This window comes from Nannospalax galili, unplaced genomic scaffold (assembly GCF_000622305.1).
Source record: "Nannospalax galili isolate Female #2095 unplaced genomic scaffold, S.galili_v1.0 scaffold274, whole genome shotgun sequence".
Classification (NCBI taxonomy): domain Eukaryota; kingdom Metazoa; phylum Chordata; class Mammalia; order Rodentia; family Spalacidae; genus Nannospalax; species Nannospalax galili.
In genome coordinates this window covers 145,275-165,258 of record NW_008335435.1, presented here as the reverse complement: position 1 = coordinate 165,258, position 19,984 = coordinate 145,275, and positions in this window count along the sequence as shown.

Sequence of the window (19,984 nt, the reverse complement as noted above, 5' to 3'; positions counted from 1 at the left end):
TAAATCTTGGGCAAAGACCAGTTGTTCTCAGATAAACCTTACCTAGACAAATATTTCTTGATCTCCTATATATAATTTGTCAGTAGGTTGTTGGAGTAATATGGTTCCCGGTCTCAAAAAGACCGAAAAAAATTTTTTTTTTTTTTACATCGTTTTGCCTCTTTATTAGTTTTTAAAAGAAACTATTTTTGGGTTCTGACATTATTTGCATGACATATTTGCCTACTTTTAAAGGGATTAATTTGCATTTTGACATCTTTATTTTTAAAATTTTATTTATTATTTTTATTTTATGTGTATGTGTGTTTTGCCTGCATGTAGGTAAGTGCACCCATGTCGTGCAATGCCCGCAAGGATAGAAGAGGCTGTCAGATTCCTTGGAACTGGAGTTACGGACAGTTGTTAGCTGCCATGTGGGTGCTGGGATTTGAACCCTGGTCTTCTGCAAGAACAGTCAGTGTTCTTAACTGCTGAGCCATCTCTCCAGCCCCAACATTTTGACATCTTTTATATGGTATAGTTATTGATTTGTAGGGGTGACTATTTTAAATTCTTACAGTTTTACATAGTATATTTGTCAGTTTTTAAAGGGAATTTTAAGTTTTTCTAGCTATCTGATTCCACGACGAGCCAGATACAAAGGCAACTAACATTTCATGATGGCTAGATCTGGGAATCTCATGTGAATTTGCAACACTCCAGGGCCAAATCTTACAAGAGACTAGCTGCTACCAGCACATAGTTACAACAATGGGAGGTAAAAAGAATAGCCTGCTTGGATGGAAGGCTAAAATTTTGGCCCCCACTGGTCTTAATTCCCTTCTGGCATTGTGATTCCAAGTCTGTTTTTTAATGAAATAGAGTATTTCTCTCTGGTACTCAGTTACTGCAAGCTTGCTTTTTTCCTTGCCCCATCATGTTCTGGGTACCTCTGCTTTTCACTTTCTAGTTATAATGTTATGGACAGACATCACTAGAAGTTGACTAATCTTCCTAATGTATCAGAGCCAATAGTTGCTATAATGGGTCCTGCACAGGCAGGATCAGAGGTTATTAATATCTATAGTAAAAGTAACTAATAGGTCTAAAATTCCTCAGTCAGTAACTAAAACATCACAGTTTTCCTTAAATGATTTGCTGGAGGTTATAAACTCCAGTTTGATAATGTTTTGCTATGTACTAGCTGCTTTCCCCTACCTAGTGTTTAACACTCCTTTGAAACCTGAAGCAAGGTTTCGGTAGATCACTCTCTGAGCTACGTAAAATAAAAAATATTTTTTTTTTCTAAGCATTGGTTTGACACTAGAACCTTAGAAAGGGATAAACATTGCTTAATATCCCCTGGAAGAGAATTCTCACAACAGATGGAAAGTTTATTTGTTAATATTATTAGGTCTCATGGTTATTAAGAAAGAAAATGGAAAGGTGAACGATGTAATGGGAATAAAATTATTTTATTAAGAAGGATTTGTGTATAAAGATTATGATGGCTGGATATTTTCAGAATAGAAAAAAATTGAGAGGTCTAAGCAAGTGATGAAGGTCTGTCTGGGTTTGTAACAATATACCAAGGGTGGGACAAAAGATGTATAAATAACCTTAGACTTTGCAAGATCATAGTTTAGTCAGCTGGTTTAAGGAACAAAATATGTGTCTATTCAGGGTTTATTTAAGAATGTTTGGTTTTGGCTGGGTGTGGTGGTGCATGCCTTTATTCCCAGCACTTGGGAGGTGGAGGCAGGCAGATCTCTGTTCTCTATGAATTCAAAGCCAGCCTGGTCTACATAGCAAGTTCCAGGTCATCTGGGGTTACAGGGAGATCCTGTCTCAAACAGATTAAGAAAAAAAAAAAAAGAATGTTGGGTTTTTGCCCAAGCTTTATCTACATAGCACATGGTAATTAAAAGTACCAGATTGGTGTAACTAACTGTCTTGGGTGTTTAACAGCCACACTTTGAGGCCTGCAGTAATCTGGCCAGAGGGACTTAAAGGGACAATTTTTGCCTCTTGCCCTCCAAGGCCAACTCAGTTCTAGGGGACTATGGGACATCTCTTGAAATGCCCCGTAACTGTGGTGAGTCACCTGTCCTCTTGTTCAGGGAGACCCCACAAGATGGACTTGAACCAGGACATCATTTTAGAACAATAATGCAGATTCCAGTCTGCAAAGAGGAGTGTCAACACAGAGGAAATGTTTCTTCAGTGCTTCCAAGTGAAGCCAGCCACAGTTGAGCAGGACCTTTGACTTATCCTCACTCACATAGATGGAACTTGTGAAAGAAAGGCCTGAGGAGCCAGGGGCTCCTCCAAAGCTCATGTGACCCCTGAGGAACAGAGCCTCAACCGATCTTTACTTAAAAGTAAAAATAAATTGCTTTATTTGTATCAACTACATGGTCTTAAACACCCAACAGTAAAGTATAACCAAAGATTAAAATGATCAGTAAATTTCTTAAGAGTTCAAGAGATTACACTTCCAGGATGTTAGACTTAAGTTGTTATAAGATGTTAGACAATTATTTCCCATTGATGATTTTATTAACAAGAAAATGCTATGCAGATAAAAAATTTTAAATCTTGAGAGATACAATTACAGTAACTGCTTTACTATGTACATCAAAATATCATGTTGGCCAGGCCTAGATGTGCATGCCTGCAATCTTAGCACTTGAGTGGTTAAGTGAGGAGGAGAGTGAGTTCAAGGCTAACTTGGTTTATACAGTAAGATCCTGTCTCAAACACAAATTCCAAATCAACTAACCAAACAAATATAATGTTAAACTTTTATAATATGTACAATAAAATATTATCTTAATATGTTTAACACAATCTTATGTTTAACATTTTACTGACAAATATATTGAAATGTTAAAAATGAGATATATATGGTTTAATAAAGGTAACATTTTTAAAGATATAAAAGATCTCAAATCTTGGTCTGCAGTACCTTAGAGCTCACCTGCAGCTGAGGGAGACAGCCTGCTAGTGTTCTAAAATGATGGCTAAATTTATTTTCTTTCCCTATTTAGAAGCCATTTAAGAGGAAACTGATTCTAGTCACTCCAACAGTTATCAAAGTGTCTGAAAACAAATTCTGAGTTCATCACTCTTGAGTCCAGTCTTGGCGGCCAAAAGAAAATGAGGAGGACCCTAATTGAGGGATGCTTTTGGAAGCCCTTGTCAAGAAATTCTAATAGACTTTTATTTAGACATTTGAAATGTTCCCTGTTCTGACATTTTTCTGGTTCCCCGTCTAGAACTTGTAATACTAACTATTCTTGCCTTTACTTCTAAAGCTTCCTTCTCCCAGCCGTGTGGCTGCCAGTCAGCCACGTGTCTGCCCTCCATGATGGCTGTAACCCTGCAGGCTTCGTGGCTCTCTTCCCTTCTCTCCACCATTCTCCTCCTCAAGGCAGCTGCCAAGATGACCAGCTCGCCTGCCCCCCTGAGGATTTTTCTTTAAAATTCTAATAAAATTGTAAAAGCTTAAATCTTTACCAAGGACTTTACCTTTAAAAAGCTCCCGTCTCCTCCCAGTCAGGATGGCATTCCCTAAATTGGCTCAGAGAGTGCTGTCCCTGGCCAGCTAAAAAGATTCGTCTGATTTGGAACTTTCTGAGTCCGATTCGTCCTTCCTGGTGGTCCCAAACTCTGTAATACTGGGAAGTTCCAAAGGCATTCAGAAATCTTTCTGGGAGCCAGAGGCCAAAGATATCTCCTCTGAGATGCTTGATGTGTTCAGGTCGATGCCTTATTATCATAATTTCTTTTTTTTTTTCCTTCAATTTTCTTTTTTTGGAGACAGGGTCCCCCTGTAGCCCCAGTTGGTCTGGAACTTGTTATATGGACCAGGCTGGTCTGGATCTCACAGAGATCCACCTGCCTCTGCCTTTTCAGTGCTAGGACTAAAGGCATGTACCACCTTAACTGTGTTGAGCACACACAAGAGGACAGCACACGTGGGTCATTTTAGGAACACTTGGGGATATGAAAGAAGCAAACAGTTGTACAAGAAGTTGTACAGACTGGGACTCCAGAAGAGGAATAAACTGAGGACTCAAAGCAGCACTGTAGGACTGGAGAGATGGTTTTGTTGTTAAGAACACTGACTGTTCTTGCAGAGGACCTGGGTTTGGCTCCCAGCAGCCACATGACTACTAACAACTGTCCAAAACTCCAGTTCCAGGGGATCTGACACCCCTTCTGGCTTCCATGAGCATTGCAACTTGTACTACCTTTAGCCTTGTGGCTGTTGTGCTTAGTGACCTTTCTGCTTGCTCGTCCTCGGTGGCCTTTCCCTTCCCTCCCCTCTTTCTTTCCCTACTCCTCCTTTCCCTTCTCACTCCCCCCCTCTTTCTTTTGTGGTGCTGGGGATCAAATCTTGTGCAATCTTAGTAAGACTGTGCATCTTGGGTAAGTCTGCTATTGAGCTACATTTTAATTTATTAAAAAGAAATTCTTTTGGTGGGGCTGGAGAGATGGCTTAGCAGTTAAGACCATTGACTGCTCTTGCAGAGGACCTGGGCTCAGTTTCACTACTCACACGGTGGCAGACAACAGTCAGTAAACTGTAGTTCCAGGGGATCCAATGCCCTCTTCTGGTCTCCCATGGGCATTGCATGCATGGGTGAGCTTACATACAGGTGGACAAAATACTCATACACATAAAAAATTTTTATTTTATATTTAGTTTTATATTTATTTTGTACATGTGTGCAAGTACCCACTGGATCCCCTAGAAGTGGAGTTATAGGCAGTTGTGAGCAGTCCACCTGGGTGCTGGGGATCGAACTTGGCTCCTCTGCAAGAGCATTACACACTCTTATCTCATAAGCCATCTCTCTAGCCTTCAACCAACCTTTTTTAAAAAATTTAATTTATTTATTTATTTTTTATTGAGACAGGCTCTTGCTCTGCAGCTTTGGCTCACCTTGAACTCATTATGTACCCCAGGCTGGCTTTGAACTCCCCCTACTTCAGCGTCCCAAGTTCTGGCATTACAGGCAACGTGCACCACAGCACCCAGCTCTATTTCAGCATCTACCTACCACCCTTTTGCTTCTGCTGCTCCACCCCCAGGAGTGGGAGAGCTTGCTAAAGGTTTGTTCTAAGCTGATGATTGTATCAGGTAATGACCAAGCCATCACTTACCACTGGTCTGGACATAAGTGGCCTCCTCAGCGGCAATTAGGGTTTGGATTTGAAGTGTCTGCTGAAAAGCTCATGTGTTAAATAAAGGCTTGGTTGCCTTGGCCGATGGCTTCCAGGAAGTGATTGGATCTGACCTAATCAATGACAAATTCTTCCTATGAGGGCATTATTTATAGATGGTTGAAAGCAGGAACTGGGCCTAGGAGGAGGAAATAGGTCACTGGGATCGTATCCTGGAAAGACATACGCTAGTCCTTGGCCCCTTCCTCTCTGACTCTTGTCACTTATGAAATGGGGTGCTTTGCTCCTCCACTTGCTCTCTGCCACAATGTTTTGTCTCACCATGAGCCCAAAGCACTGGAACCAAGTGACCGTGAACTGAAATCTCTGAAAACCATGAGCCCGAATAAATCTTTCCTTCTCTAAGTCAGTTGGCTCAAATATTTTGTCACAGTGATGAAAAATGACTAACACAGAAGTCGTTGGGCTGCCTCATGTCTTGCCTGCTACGTTTGGCAGTGTGGCAGGGCACCAAGGCCACACAACACTGACCATAGCAGCTTTATGAGGGATCCACCTCAGAAGGTTTACAAGCACTGCGCCACTCTCCAAAACAGCACCGCGAAGCCATTGTCAACCCAGCTAAGCAGTCTCAAGCTGTGTTGTCTTTAATCATCTTTCTTATTAGCTACTAAGGATACAGCACCCTCCATTTCTGCTTGATTTGAGGACTTTGGGGCAATTTCCTACATTAGTTTACTTACATCTGTGTCCCCTGGGCAAGTCGCTTAACTGCTTTGAGCCTCAGCTTCCCTGTCTGTACAGAATGATTGTTACTTTCTCTGACTGGTCCTTTAGGATGTGGGTGAAAATCCTTCACAAACCATGAAGTGGCTCTGCATCAACACCTTTCCCCCCCTCACTGTGCACCAGCACCAAGGTGGCATTGGGGAGACCTATCAGATCTGAGCTGGGCCTGTTGGCTCAGGCCTATAATCCTGAAACCAGGAGTATCAGCAGTTTCAATCCAGCTTGGGCCACAGAGCAAGACTCTGTTTCAAACTTCCCCCGAGGAATAAAAAACAAACTAAAAAATTTATAGGTGCCCAGGGTCTCTCCTAGGAAATAGGACTCTCTGTCTGGTGGTAGTACTTAAAATGCTCCACAGCTGGGCGTGGTGGCACACATCTGTATCTTAGCATTTGGGAAGCAGCTGCAGAAGATTCACAGATTCAAGATAGTTTGTATTATACAGGAAGACTCTACCACACATACACATATGCACACACTATACATTCCATATATAACTTCACTGCACATGACAAGAACCTTGGCACTGGGGCTGGAGAGATGGCTCAGTGGTTACAAGCACTGGTTGAAGAGGACCTGGATTCAGGTTCCAGCACTCACATGGCAGCTGATAATCATCTGTAATTCCAGTTCTAGGGGATCTGACCCCCTCTTCTGGCCTCTGTGGGCACTGAAAGCTCATGGTGTACTTACATACATATAGGCAAAACACTCACAAAATAAAATAAAAATAAGTGAATGAGTCTTAAGAAGAAAAAAAGAGGAACCTCTGCACTGTGCCAGTTGTGGTAGTGCACTGCTTTACCTGATTCTTGGAAGGCAGAAGCAGCTGGATTTCTGTGAATTCAAGATCAGCCTGCTCTACATAGAGCATTCCAGGCCATCCGGGGCTACACAGTGAGACCCTGTCTCAAAATAAGAGGGAATGGGAGAGATGGCTCAGTGGTTACGAGCACTGGCTGCTCTGCAGAAAACCTGGATCCATTTCACAGCACCCATGTGGAGGTTTACAATTGTCCATAATTCCAGTTCCGGGGATTCGATGCCCTCTTCTGGCCTCTGAGGACATTGCATGCTCCTGGTACCCTTATATACAGGCAAAACTCTCATACACATAAGATTAAAATAAATTTAAAAAAATTTAAAAAAAGCATAAAAAAGAAACAACCTGTGCATGCTTCTCTCTGTCTCTCTCCCTTTCCCCCTGTCCCCATTCCCCCCATTGTTTTGCAGTGCCTGGCATGGAACCTGGTGCCTCCATAGGCTAGGAAATACACTGTACCATTGAGCTGCATGGCTAGCCCCTAAGGCAGGATTTTCTTTATCTAGATAACAAAGAGAAGCTCTGTGGAGCTGATGCCATAGCTCCCGCACACTCACATCCCCCTCGATCTCTGCAGAAACAGGTGAGTTTTACAGTTATAGGCTGGGTGGTGGCGCATGCATTTATTCCAGCACTGGGAGGCAGAGGCAGATGAGTCTCTGTGAGATTGAGGCCAGCCTGGTCTACATAGTAAATTCCAGGCCAGCTGGGGCTATAGGGAGACCCTGTTTCAAAGACTCCCACCCCCTAAAAATGTAGTTATGTCAGAGCCAATATACTGGCACCTACAGACACATCCTGAGTCCAGTGACCACGATGGGCAGGGAATATAATGACGGAGGAGGCGAGAACACCCGAGACCAGTTATACCTGAGGTGGGTTGAAGTTCAAGTTCAGGACATATCTTCAGAGGAAACACCTGGAGGGGACCAGTGGCACTGGGGTGCATTCTGGCTTTTTTTTTTTGTACTGGAAAGGCGGTGTCCATCCCCAAAGCCTCACCAAAGTCTCCTTTCTAATGAGTTGGCTCAGAAAAACCTGGTTTCTGTCCATGAAAGCACAGATTAAACAAAAATCAATTCCAATTTAAATGCATTCCACCCTTTTCATATTATAGTTGTAGGGCTAATTGCTCCTTATTGTCACATGCTGTAGGGCAGATAGGCATCATTAAAGCACTAAAAATTCCTTCCATGAAGTGGATTTGTGCCCGAAAGAAAAAGATGAGTTCTTCTTCTTTTTCCTTCCCCACCTCCTCTCCCCCGCCTTCTTCTTCTTCTTTTTTGGGTCTTTTTTTTTTTTTTTTTGGTCTTTTTTAGACAGGGTCTCCTTGTAGCCCCAGCTGTCCTGGAATTCACTATGTAGACAAGGCTGGCCTTTAACTCACAGAGATCTGCCTGTCTCTGCCTCCCAAGTGCTGGGATCAAAGGCCTGTGCCACCATGTCCGGCGATGGGTTCTTCTTTAAAAAGTGGTAGTTTTAGAGTTTAAGAAAAAAAATTTTTGAGACTGTCACACTATGTAGTTGGGCTGGCCTGGAACATACTATGTGACCCAAGTTGACCTCTAACTTGCAGCAATCCTCCTGCCTCTGCCTCTTGAGTACTGGAAATACAGGTATGCATCATAACTCCCAGTGAGAAGTTGACTTGTTTATCTGAGACAGAGTCTTGCTATGTAGTCCTAGCTGGCTTGAGACTCACTATTAGCCCAGGCTGGCCTGGAACTTACAACAATCCTCCTGCTTCTGCCTCCTGAATACTGGGATTATAGGTATGAGCCACCACACCTGGCCTGGAGAGGCAGATTATTTTTTTTAAAGTCATCTTAAAAAAAGAGTCCTCTCAAATTTGCAAAAGAACGTGCATGCATCCATAAGTCTGTATAAGTAAATTTTTTTGTCTGTCTGTTTTTTTTTTTTTTTTTTTTTTTTTCTTTTTGAGACAAGGTCTCGCTGTAGCCCCAGCTGTCCTGGAGTCACTATGTAGACCAGGCTAGTCTTGAACTCACAGAGATCCGCCTGCCTCTACCTCCCAAGTGCTGGGACTATAGGCTTGCGCCACCACGCCTGGCTGTTTTGTTTTTTGAGGCAGGGACCTACTTTATAGCACTAGCTGGCCTGGAATTCACTATGTAGACGAGGTTGGCTTCAAACTCATAGAGATCTGCCTGCCTCTACCTCCCCAGTTCTGGGCCTAAAGTTGTGCACCACCACACCCCGTCAAGTCTCTATAAATTTTTAATAAACAGTGATTTCAGGGTCAGCAGCCTTGCGATTTTGATTCATTCCTTCATACATTTGTCATTCAGTAGTTTCTTTTCCTATTTTATGTGATTTTTATTTTTTTTTCTTGTTTCGATAAAGCTGTGTGTCTACTATATTGCAGGTTTTGTTGGTTTGGGACAAATGGTTGGCAAGAGGAGACATCTTCCTAGAGGTCATGGAATTCACAGGTTGTCCGTATGCCAGTACAATAATCCAGTAGGTAAATGTGAAATTCCACTTGTGGTAACTGCTTTGGATCAATAACAAGGAGTTTTCCTCTGGGACAACAGCAAAGCTTATTCTGAGGGAAGTCTTGTGTGAGCCGAGCTCTCAAGGATGGAGGCTAGGGTGTATGAGTGACACAGCATGTGCTTGGCATGCTTGAGTCCCTGAGTTCACACAAGCATTCCCCTCACCCCCCACCAACTGTCCAGTTCTTGAGGATGAATAGGGATTAGTCAAACTGAGGAGTTAGTAGGTGACAAAACCTGTAGCAGAAAGACTTCTAACTACTGAGAGAAGAATGTTCTCCTGGTACTCAGAGAGAGACAGGCATGATGTAACATGAACCTGGGGAGGTGGTCGGTGACCTTATGCTGAGGTTAACATCAGGCTTTCACATGCTACTGCTCCTGAGTTAAACCACAGCAACCATTCTGGGGCTGTTAGGCCAGGGTTATGTGGTCTTTGTTTTAGTGTAATAAAAGCCTCTGTAGGGCTTGGTTTAGTGGGAGGGGTGATGACATTGAGGAAGGAGGATTCTGGCCACAATGAGGCAAGAGCCGTGAAGAGGCTATTGGAGGGCTGGAGAGATGATGGCTCAGCAGTTAACAGCACTGACTGCTCTTGTAGATGACCTGGGTTCAGTTTCCAGTACCACATGGCAGGTGACAACTGCTTGTAACTCCAATGGGGATCTGCATGCTCTTCTGCCTCTGTGGACACTGCACACATGTGGTGAACTTACAAATCACACACATAAAAATAATAAATAAATCTTAAGAAAAAAGGAGGCTATGGGGGGGTGTGGTCTCTCAGCAGGTGTGTTAGGTGTCTGTGACTATAATGAAATACCTGAGTTATTTATCTTAGAAAGAGAAAAGGTGTTTTTTGGCTTATGGTTTTGAAGTTTCCAATCCAAGATTGGGTAGATTCAATGCTTTGGAACTCCAGTGGGGGTGCCAGATGACAACTGGTAGACTACTCAACTTACAGCCAGGAGCAAAAAGAGAGGGGGGAAGGGGCCAGAGTCCTGCAGCCTCCTTCAGGGCATGCTCTCAATGACTTGAAACCTACCATGAGACCCTACCTCCTAAAGGATTACAGTGCCTCTCTACATTGGAGACTAAGCTTTCAACTCATGGAGCTTTGGGGGACATTCAATACCCAGACTGTAACAGCAGGAGATGGGAACTTGAAGGGCAGCTGGACCAGACAGGCCAGTTCCTGCCTCAGAGCTGGCTGGCTTTTCTCTGGGCAGGTGGTATGCAGGTCTTTTGGGGACTGAGGCTGTGCGCACTGAACCATGCTCTCCCTGCTTTCATCACAAATGCCCAGAGCTGGCCTGCAAGGCTCTACCAGCAATCCTTGTCCAGGAAGATGAGAATGCACAATGTCATTTGCTTTTGTGGTTCAAAAGTTAAGAACAGTGGCTGTTCTTGCAGAAGTCCGGGGTTTGAATCCCAGCACCCACGTGGCAGCTAACAACAGTCCGTAACTCCAGTTCCAGGGGATCCCATAGCCTCTTCTGATCTCCGTGGGTATTGCATGACACAGGTGCACTTACCTACATGTAGGGAATACACGCATACACATAGAATAAAATAATAAAATTTAAAAAAATATTAAAAAAAAGTTTTCATTTGAAATTCCTGAAGACACCATGGTGCATGTGTGCAAAGCTTTTGGTAACAGTTCAGATAGGCCAGAAAAGAAGACAGGTGCTTTCTTTTTCCTCAGCCTCCTCCAAGTATATGAGTGTTCAGTTATTCAGAATTGTTTACTAGGAGGCACTGGGTGAAAAAAATAAGAAAATGATGAGATTGGTTGTACTTTAATATTTGATCCAGATGATACTACCTGGGATTATGAGAGAATATTCAGGCACGGTGACACTTGGAAGGAGGGAAACATTTTTGTGGAGGAGCCACTTGGAAAGCTGTCTGTCCATATATTTATCCATCCATCCACCTATCTACCCATCCATCCATCCATCCATCCATCCATCCATCATTCATCTACCTCATCTATCCATCTAACTGTTCATTTATCATCCATCCACATCATCTAGCCTTTCATCTATCATCCATCCATCTATCTGTTCATTTATTATCAATCCATCTACCCATTTATCATCCATCTATCCATTCATTTACCATCCATCCATCCATCCATTTGTCATCCATCCATCCATTCATTCATTTATCATCCATCCATCCATCCATCCATTTGTCATCCATCCATCCATCCATTTATCATCCATCCACTCATTCATCCATTCATTTATCACCCATCTACCCATTCATCCATTCATCCATTCATTTATCATCCATCTACCCATTCATTCATTCCTCAGCCAACATTTAGGTCCTATGGGATTAACCAGACAATATTCTGGTTCTTGTTTTAAATGAGGTCTAATGCTCACATGCTATGGTTATTTTATTTTTTTAGCAAAGGCTAAAAGAGGGTGTTGAATTCCCTGGAACTAGAATCGCTGACTGTTGTTAGCTACCATGTGAGTGCTGGGAATTGAATCCAGGTCCTCTGTAGGAGAAACCAGTGTTCCTAACTGCGGAGCCATCTCTCCAGCCCCTTTTTGTCTTTTGAGACAAGGTTTCACTATGTGCTGGGGTCATAGTGCCCCCACCTGGCTCCACAACATCTTTCTCTCTCTCCCTCACTCTTTCTTCCTGCCCGCACCTCTTGTTTTATTTTTTGTTTTTATATTTTTAGACAACAGTATCTCAGGTAGCCCAGCCTGGCCTTGAACTTTCTATGTAGTGGAGGATGACCTTGAACTCATGATCCTAGTGCTGCTACCTCCTGTGCTGGGATTACAGGCATACCCCACCACACCCAGCTCCACAGATTTTCTAGACTCTACTCAACACTGTTTATAGCCCTAGTGTGAATCCAGGTGCCTCTGGGTGACAGTGTGATGGCCACGCTCTCCTAGCACCAGTTCTGGCCTCTGATTTTCTGAGTGCAGATTATAGTTTCCTTTCATGGCTGCTTAATTATTACGGCTTAGAAGACCATAATAGTAAATTAAAGTGAAATGTAATTGCTCTGCCAGCTTTCACACTGCCAGAATTCAGCTGATAACAACAGGATTCTGTGAGCATCTCCATGTAAGAATTTGCTGTTGGTGACAGGGTGGATAAAGAAAAAACCCTTTTCTTTCCACATCTGCCCTGCAGTCAGGCTGACACAACAGAAATGGAAAACAATTGGCACAGGCATAAAATTCTATGTCAAAAGGGAAGTTGTGAAATAGAAAAATGGATTTCTTGGGGGGGCATAACTTCCTTTGACAATATGGCTTTTAGGAAAAGAACTCTCTAGTCTGAGGATATTATAGTCATTAAAAGTAGCAAGGACTTTTTCATTTTGAGAGAGATGGAGGCTCTTGGTGCCCTATTCTCCCTGACCCCTCCAAACATTCCCCCTTCAAATCCATATTAAAGTTAATCATCAATTGGAAGCCAGAAATGATATTGGAAAATCATTCTTTTACAAACGGAAACTATTATAATTTAAAAGGGCGCAAATGAAACCATACATTTTCAGAAGGAGATCAATGAAAACCACTTTATTAGAAAATATAAATCACTTTTTAATTTCAAATGCAACAAGAAAAGAACTCATTTTTTCTGTTTCATTGAAATTGATTGGCACACCTGTGGAGAAAAGCAGCTTTATCATCTAGTTATCAGCCAATTAATATGCAGGTCTAAATGTGAATACTATTCCAGTTAACTAGAGATGGATGATTTTATTGAAGTCTTAATAGACTAGGAAAAACTGCCTTCCACCCTGCTTAATGAGGTCAGCTGAGAAAAAAAAATCAGAAGTGTGTAACTTGGAATGAGCACCACCTAGAACAATTTCTCTGAGTCTTTGGGCGGCAGAGCAGAGTCATCTGTCTGCAAGTAGAGCCACGTAGTGGAGGGAGGAGAAATCAGAATACTGAGCTTGTGCCAGGGTGCGGTGGTGCACACTTTTGATCTCAGCATGTGGGAGGCAGAGGCAGGTGGATCTCTGTGAGATGGAGGCCAGCGTGGTCCACATAGTGAGTTCCAGGCCAGCTGGGGCTACACGGAGACCCTGTCTCAAAAAAGACCAAACCAAACCACAAAACCCTCAATAATACAAAACAACAACAACAAAAGAAACTACACCAGAATACCAGGAGAGTTTGCTTTCGATTGGAAAAGAGACCGATTTGAGTTTGATTCTGAAGTCCAAATCCCTTATTGTTCAAAATATGACAGCCACTTGGCCTTAGCCTCCTCCCTGAACCATAGGTGCAGAGGCTGCATTATAGATGCATCACTTAGAGCTGGGCACTTTACAGTCCTACATTTATTTTTAAGTAGGAATAGTACCACAATTAAAGGTTAAGCACTGCCTTCCTATGCTTCAGTTTATATTAATGAAGAATAATAAAAGTTAGCAAAGGCAGCAGATGCATTTGCCACCTAGGACTTCATTTCCACACCTCCTGGAATTTGGTCTGTATCTCTTATCTCTTGTAGAATGCTGCTGTTTTCTCTGTCCATGACTGCTAGTCCAGTGCTGCCATTTTTGACAGTACTTTAAAAGAGTTCAACCCAAGTAGAGGCGTTTGCCAAGTGTGGTGGTGCACTCCCCTTGTCCCAGCTACTTGGAAGGTTGAGGTATGAGGACTGCTTGAGTCTAGGAGTTCAGGCTGTTGTGTGCTATGCTAGTCAGGTGTCTACACTGAGCATCAGCCATGGAATTGTGCCTGTGAATACTCACTGCATCACAGTCTAGGCAATGGAGCAAGGCTCTGTCTCTTAAAAAAGTGATATATATTGCTTTATATGGTGGAGTAGAAGGGACTCCTTTCCCCAGTGACTTGTAAACAACTATACCTCAGGGAAAACAGCCCTGTTTGTGGCTCAGGGTCTCATTCAGAACCAATAACCCCAGAGGAACAAAAAATGGAGAATAACTGCTCAGAAAGAGTCTTTGGGAATATTGACTTAGCTGAGCCATCTAGCAACAGATAGGCACAAAGAGGGGCTGGAGTTGCCAGTATTAAGCCCTTATCAGGCTCTACTGCACTCTTGGTGGCCGACTGTACTGAAGACCTAGACAGTCTTTGCAGTTGAGAGCTTCAACAGCAGCCATGGACTCCCCATTTTTAGGTGTGTGGGGGTGTATATGTTCTCCACTCTAGACTTGAACTCCAGCGATCCTTCTACCTCAGCATCTGAGTCTTGGGACTGCAGGTATGTACCACTATGCCTGATACCCCTTAGTGTTCTTCAGTATGAAGAGCACCTATTCTACAGAAGAATCCAGAAGCTTTCGGCACTAGGTACAGTACCCATCAGTGCTATAGACTCCTGGAGAAGGAGCTGCTGCTGGACCCCCATACCCACAGGAGTTGCCACTGTGCAAAACCAGGGTCAGGACCAACAGTGCCTTTAACTCTGTGCATACTCCAGGTCCTGCACACATGGCCAGTCCATGCGTGGTCACAACTCAGACACCACAGTCACACTATAGATTCACAGTTTTTCTGAGTACATGTTCCTCGTCCCAGCTATGTGGCTGCTCTGTGCACCAGGCATCATTTGCTGATGCTGCTACTACTTGAGCACACCCACAAGCCAGATCTTATGCCAACAGAGATCCTGTTGACAGCCCCCATGGAGAAAAAGCAATCCAGAAGATTCATAAAGTCTTGGTTACCAAAGCTGTCCTCGCTGTTACTGCAGACACTCACAGCTTGGGATGCTGAGGATTCCTGCAGTCTTATCTGATACCAACCTGAGTTGATAGAACTGCACAGAGCCAATGAAGTGGTGACTTCCTCACTTGCACACTCCATTCAGTTGGAGCACTTGCACTTACCCATGTGTGAGGGTCTTTCATCACTGAGGCTGGTCAGCAAAGCCTGGAAGAGGTGATTGCTCCATCCAGTCCCTAGACTGCAGTGTAAGGCAACATGCTCCTGCCTTTATGTGCTGCCTTGTTACAGTCTGAAAGCAATGGGGTCAGTTGATCATGGACTGGAACCTTAATACTGAACCCAAACAACCTTTTAAGAAGTTGATTATCTCAGGTATTTTATTACAGGAACAGAAAGCTAACAAGCTAACTGATACATATGTGATCAAAGTTGAGTAGTTATCAGCTCAAAATAGACTGTTGTAGGTGCGTGTGTGTGTGTTTGCTGGGATTGCACCCAGGACCTCATGCATGCACTCTATCACTGAGCTATAATTCTAGTCAGTAAGTTGTTTTATGCAAGCTTCATAGTAACCACACAATTACACAAAAATACAAAGATATACAAAAGATAAAGCAACAGGAGTCCCTCTATAGAAAACCATCAGATCACAAAGGAAGCTATCAACAGAAGAAGAAAGGAGCAAAAACATCAACAAAACAACCAGGAACAAGTAGCCAGAAGTGATGCTACATGTTTACTTTTCAATAAGTACCTTGAATGTAGATGGATTATACAACCAAAAGACATAGAGTGTAGTTAGGGGCCATAGCTCAGTGGTAATGGAGCACTTATCTAGTTTGTGCACAACCTGGGTTCAATCTCCAGCACTACTAAAAAAGAAGAAGAAGGAGAAGGAGGAAGAAGAGGAAGGGTAAGGGGAGGAAGAAAAGGATTAACAGAAGGAGAAGGAGGAGAAAGGATCAGGGAGTAGGAGGAGGAGGAGGAGGAGGAGGAAGAAGAGCAATAGCAGCATTAGGAAAAGACCCAGCTGTATGTTACCTCTAAGAGACTCACTTAAGCTTTAGGGACATACATGCATGGAATGTGAAATGAGGGTAAGTATATGCAAATGAGAACAAAAAGACATCAGCGTTACCTATGTTTATATCAGGTAAAAGAGACTTTAACAAGTGTAAAAAGTGGCCAAGAAAGTCATTATATCATGATAGAGGAGTCAGCTTATCAAGGAGAGATAACAATTGTGAATATATATGCACCCAACATTACAGCCACCTAAACATCTAAACAGATATCAGCTGATTTGAAGAGTGAAATAGACATTAATACAATGATAGCAGAGGTCTTCAGGATTCCAGCTTCAACAATGGATAACTCATCTAGACAGAAAATCATAAAGGAAAACCCATCAGAATTACGGCTGACTTTTCAGTGCAATCTATGAAAGCCAGAAGAGCCTGGACCAAAGTATTCCCAGGTCTAAATGACCACAGATGCCAACCCAGATTACCATACCCAGCCAAAATGTTTATTATAGTTGAAGGGGAAAGAAAAATCTTCCATTACATAAATAGGATGAAAGAATTCATGTTCACAAAACCATCCTTTGTCCACAAAACCAGCCCTTCAGAGTTCTTGAAGCAATACAAAGAGCTGAAGAAAGGAATGACTGTACCCAACGGCTAACAGAAAGAAACTTAATGAAGGTATAACTGTGGAAATGCACAGCTACACCAAGAATGTGAACAGAAATCAAAACGACAGGAATCAATACACATCTTTCATTACTAACTTTAAATATCAATGGACTGAACTCCCCAGTCAAAAGACACAGACTAGTTGAATGGGTAAAGAAACAAAACCCATCTCATTGTTGTCTGCAAGAAACACATCTCACTTTCAAGGACAGACACTACCTTAAGGTGAAATGATGGAAAAAAATATTCCAAGCAAATAGGACTAAGAAAAAAGCAGGAGTTGCATTCTAATAGCTGACAAAATAGACTTCAAACTAAAACTAATCAGAAGAGATAAAGAGGGCCACTTCATTCTGATCAAAGGAACAATTGGCCAAGAAGATATTATAATCATGAAAATATATTCACCAAACTCTGGTGCATCCAGAAATCTGAGTTAAACAATACCATATATCAAATGGACTTAACAGACATCTACCAAGCATTCCACCCAAGCACCAAAGGACATACTTTTTACTCAGTGCCCCACAGAGCCATCTCCAAAATCACCTATATGCTGGGGCACAAAACAAACCTCAACAAATACAAAAATATTGAAATAATTCCATGAATTCTATCAGACCACAATGCACCAGAAGAAACCCTAGTAACCACACGAACACATGGAGATTACACAGCACACTCCTGACTGATGAATGGGTCAAAGGAGAAATTAAGAAAGAAATAAAAGTATTCCTTGAGCTAAATGAAAGGACAATACAACATGACAAAACCTCTGGGACATGTTGAAAGCAGTCCTTAGAGGGAAGTTTATAGCTCTAAGTGCCTACATCAGAAAATCAGAAAGAACACAAATAAATGACTTAACACTGCAACTCAAGACACTTGAAAAGCAACAACAAATGAAACCCAAACCCAGCATAAAAGAAGAAATAACAAAAATCAGAGCAGAAGTTAGTGAAATAGAAACAAAGAAAACAATATAAAGAATCAATGAATCCAAGAGCTAGTTCTTTGAAAAGATAAACAAGATTGACAGACTGCTAAGCCAGTTGAATCAAAAAGATAGAAGTGGAGGGAGAACTTCCAAATTCGTTCTATGAAGCCAGCATCACTCTAATACCAAAATCAGGTAAAGATACAATCAAAAAAGAAAACTATAGACCCATATCTTTAATCAACATAGATGCAAAAACTCTCAATAAAATACTTGCAAACCGCATACAGATACACGTCAAAAAAGATCATCCACCATGATCAAGTTGGCTTTACTCCAGAGATGCCATTTATAGATTCAATGCAATGCCAATCAAAATCCCCATGACATTCTTCACAGAATTGGAAAAAACCATCCTAAGATTCTGTGCTGGATAGCTTTAGTGTCAACTTGGTACACCTGGGTTGAGGGAGCCTCAATTGGGGAATTTCTTTCATTGGACTGGCCTGTGGCCATGTCCATTGGGTACCTTCTTGATTATTGAGTGATGTGGGAGGGGCCCAGCCCACTGAGTGGTGCCACCCTTGGGCAGGTGGGCCTGTGTTGCAGCAGAAAGCAGGCCGAGCAGGGGCCAGAGGAGCAATCCAGTAAGCAGCATTCTTCCATGGCCTGTGCTCCAGCTCCTGCCTCCAGGTTCCTGCCCTTAGTTACTACCTTGGGCTCCTGGATGAACTGTGGCCTGGGATATGTAAGCTAAATAAGCCCTTTCCTCCCCAAGCTGGTATTGGTCAGAGTGTTTTGTCACAGCAATGGAGAAATAAACTAGGACATATTCTGGTACCAGGCAGTGGGCTGTTGGCTGTGAAGAATCTGACCATGTGGGATTTTGAAGAAATGTGGAAGATTTTGGAAGGTTGACCTAGAAAAGCAGTTGATTTTTGTAAGTGGAGCTTAACAGGCCAAGGTGCTTCTAGTAAGTGCCTGGAAGAAAGTAGTGCTGAGAACAATGTATTTCCAGAGGGAAATAAGGACTTAAGCAGCAATTGGGATATTTTAGCAAAGAGTATGGCTGGAGTCAGCCCTCAACCTAAAAGGTTGCCTGAGACTAAGTTGAAAGGCCATGGACCAATTTCACTGACAGAAGAAATTTCAAGACAACCTAATTTAGAAACCAATAGCCCAGGAAACAAGGGCAAGAATTAACAAGTGGGACCTCATTAAACTAAAAAGCTTCTGTACATCAAAGGAGACAACCAAGGAAACAAACAGGAAACCCACAGAATGGGAGAAAATCTTCACCAGCAACACATCTGATAGAAGTTTAACATCCAGTATATAACGAACTCAGACAACAAAGATTCAAGAAAGGAAATAACCCAATTGAAAGATGGGCTAAGAAACTGAACAGAGAGTTCTCAAAAGAAGAAATAAAGATGGCTAAGAAGCATCTTAAAAGGTGTTCAACATCATTAGTAATTAGGGAAATGCAAATTAAAACCACTTTAAGATTTCATCTTACTCCAGTCAGACTGGCTAAGATCAAGAGAACAAATGATACCAAATGTTGGAGAGGATGTGGGGAAAGGGGAACACTCATCCACTGCTGGTGGGGCTGCAAACTTGTTCAACCCCTATGGAAAGCAGTGTGGAGAACTCTTAAAAAACTAGAAATGAACCTACATTTGACCCAGTTATACTACTCCTTGGTGTATACCCAAAGAACTCATCCTATTGTAGAGACACTTGTACATCCATGTTTGTTGCTGCTCTTTTCACAAGTCCCCCAACTGATAATGGATAATGAAAATGTGATACATTTACACAATGGAGTTGTACTCGGCACTAAGGAAAAATGAAACAATAAAATTTTCAGGTAAATGATTGGAACTAGAAACTGTTAGGCTTAGTGAAGTAACACAGACTCAGAAAAAAACAAAGACGAAAAAACAAAAACAGCATATGTTCTCCCTCATATGTGGACCCTGGCACCAAATCCTTGTAAGTGAATATGTATCCAGACATAACTACAAGAACCAGGACAATGAGGAGGAACCAGGGAGGTAAAAGAAAAGAAAGAACCTGAAAGAGAAGAACAGTAGAAAACAGGTGGTAATAAGGGACATATGGATAAAAATGCGATTATTTTAATGGGATGGGGAGGGAAGGTTATACAAAGAATCTTGGAGATAAAGGGAAAGAAGGAGCTCAAGATTGGAGGGACCATAAGAGAAGGGTAATATTAAGGGAGAAATGGGAAAAATGGGGAAATTATGGTGGAAGGGTTAGACAATGAGAGAAATAAATAATGCCTAGCTAGTTTTTTCTTTTTAAAGAGAGAACCATATTAGTCCAAC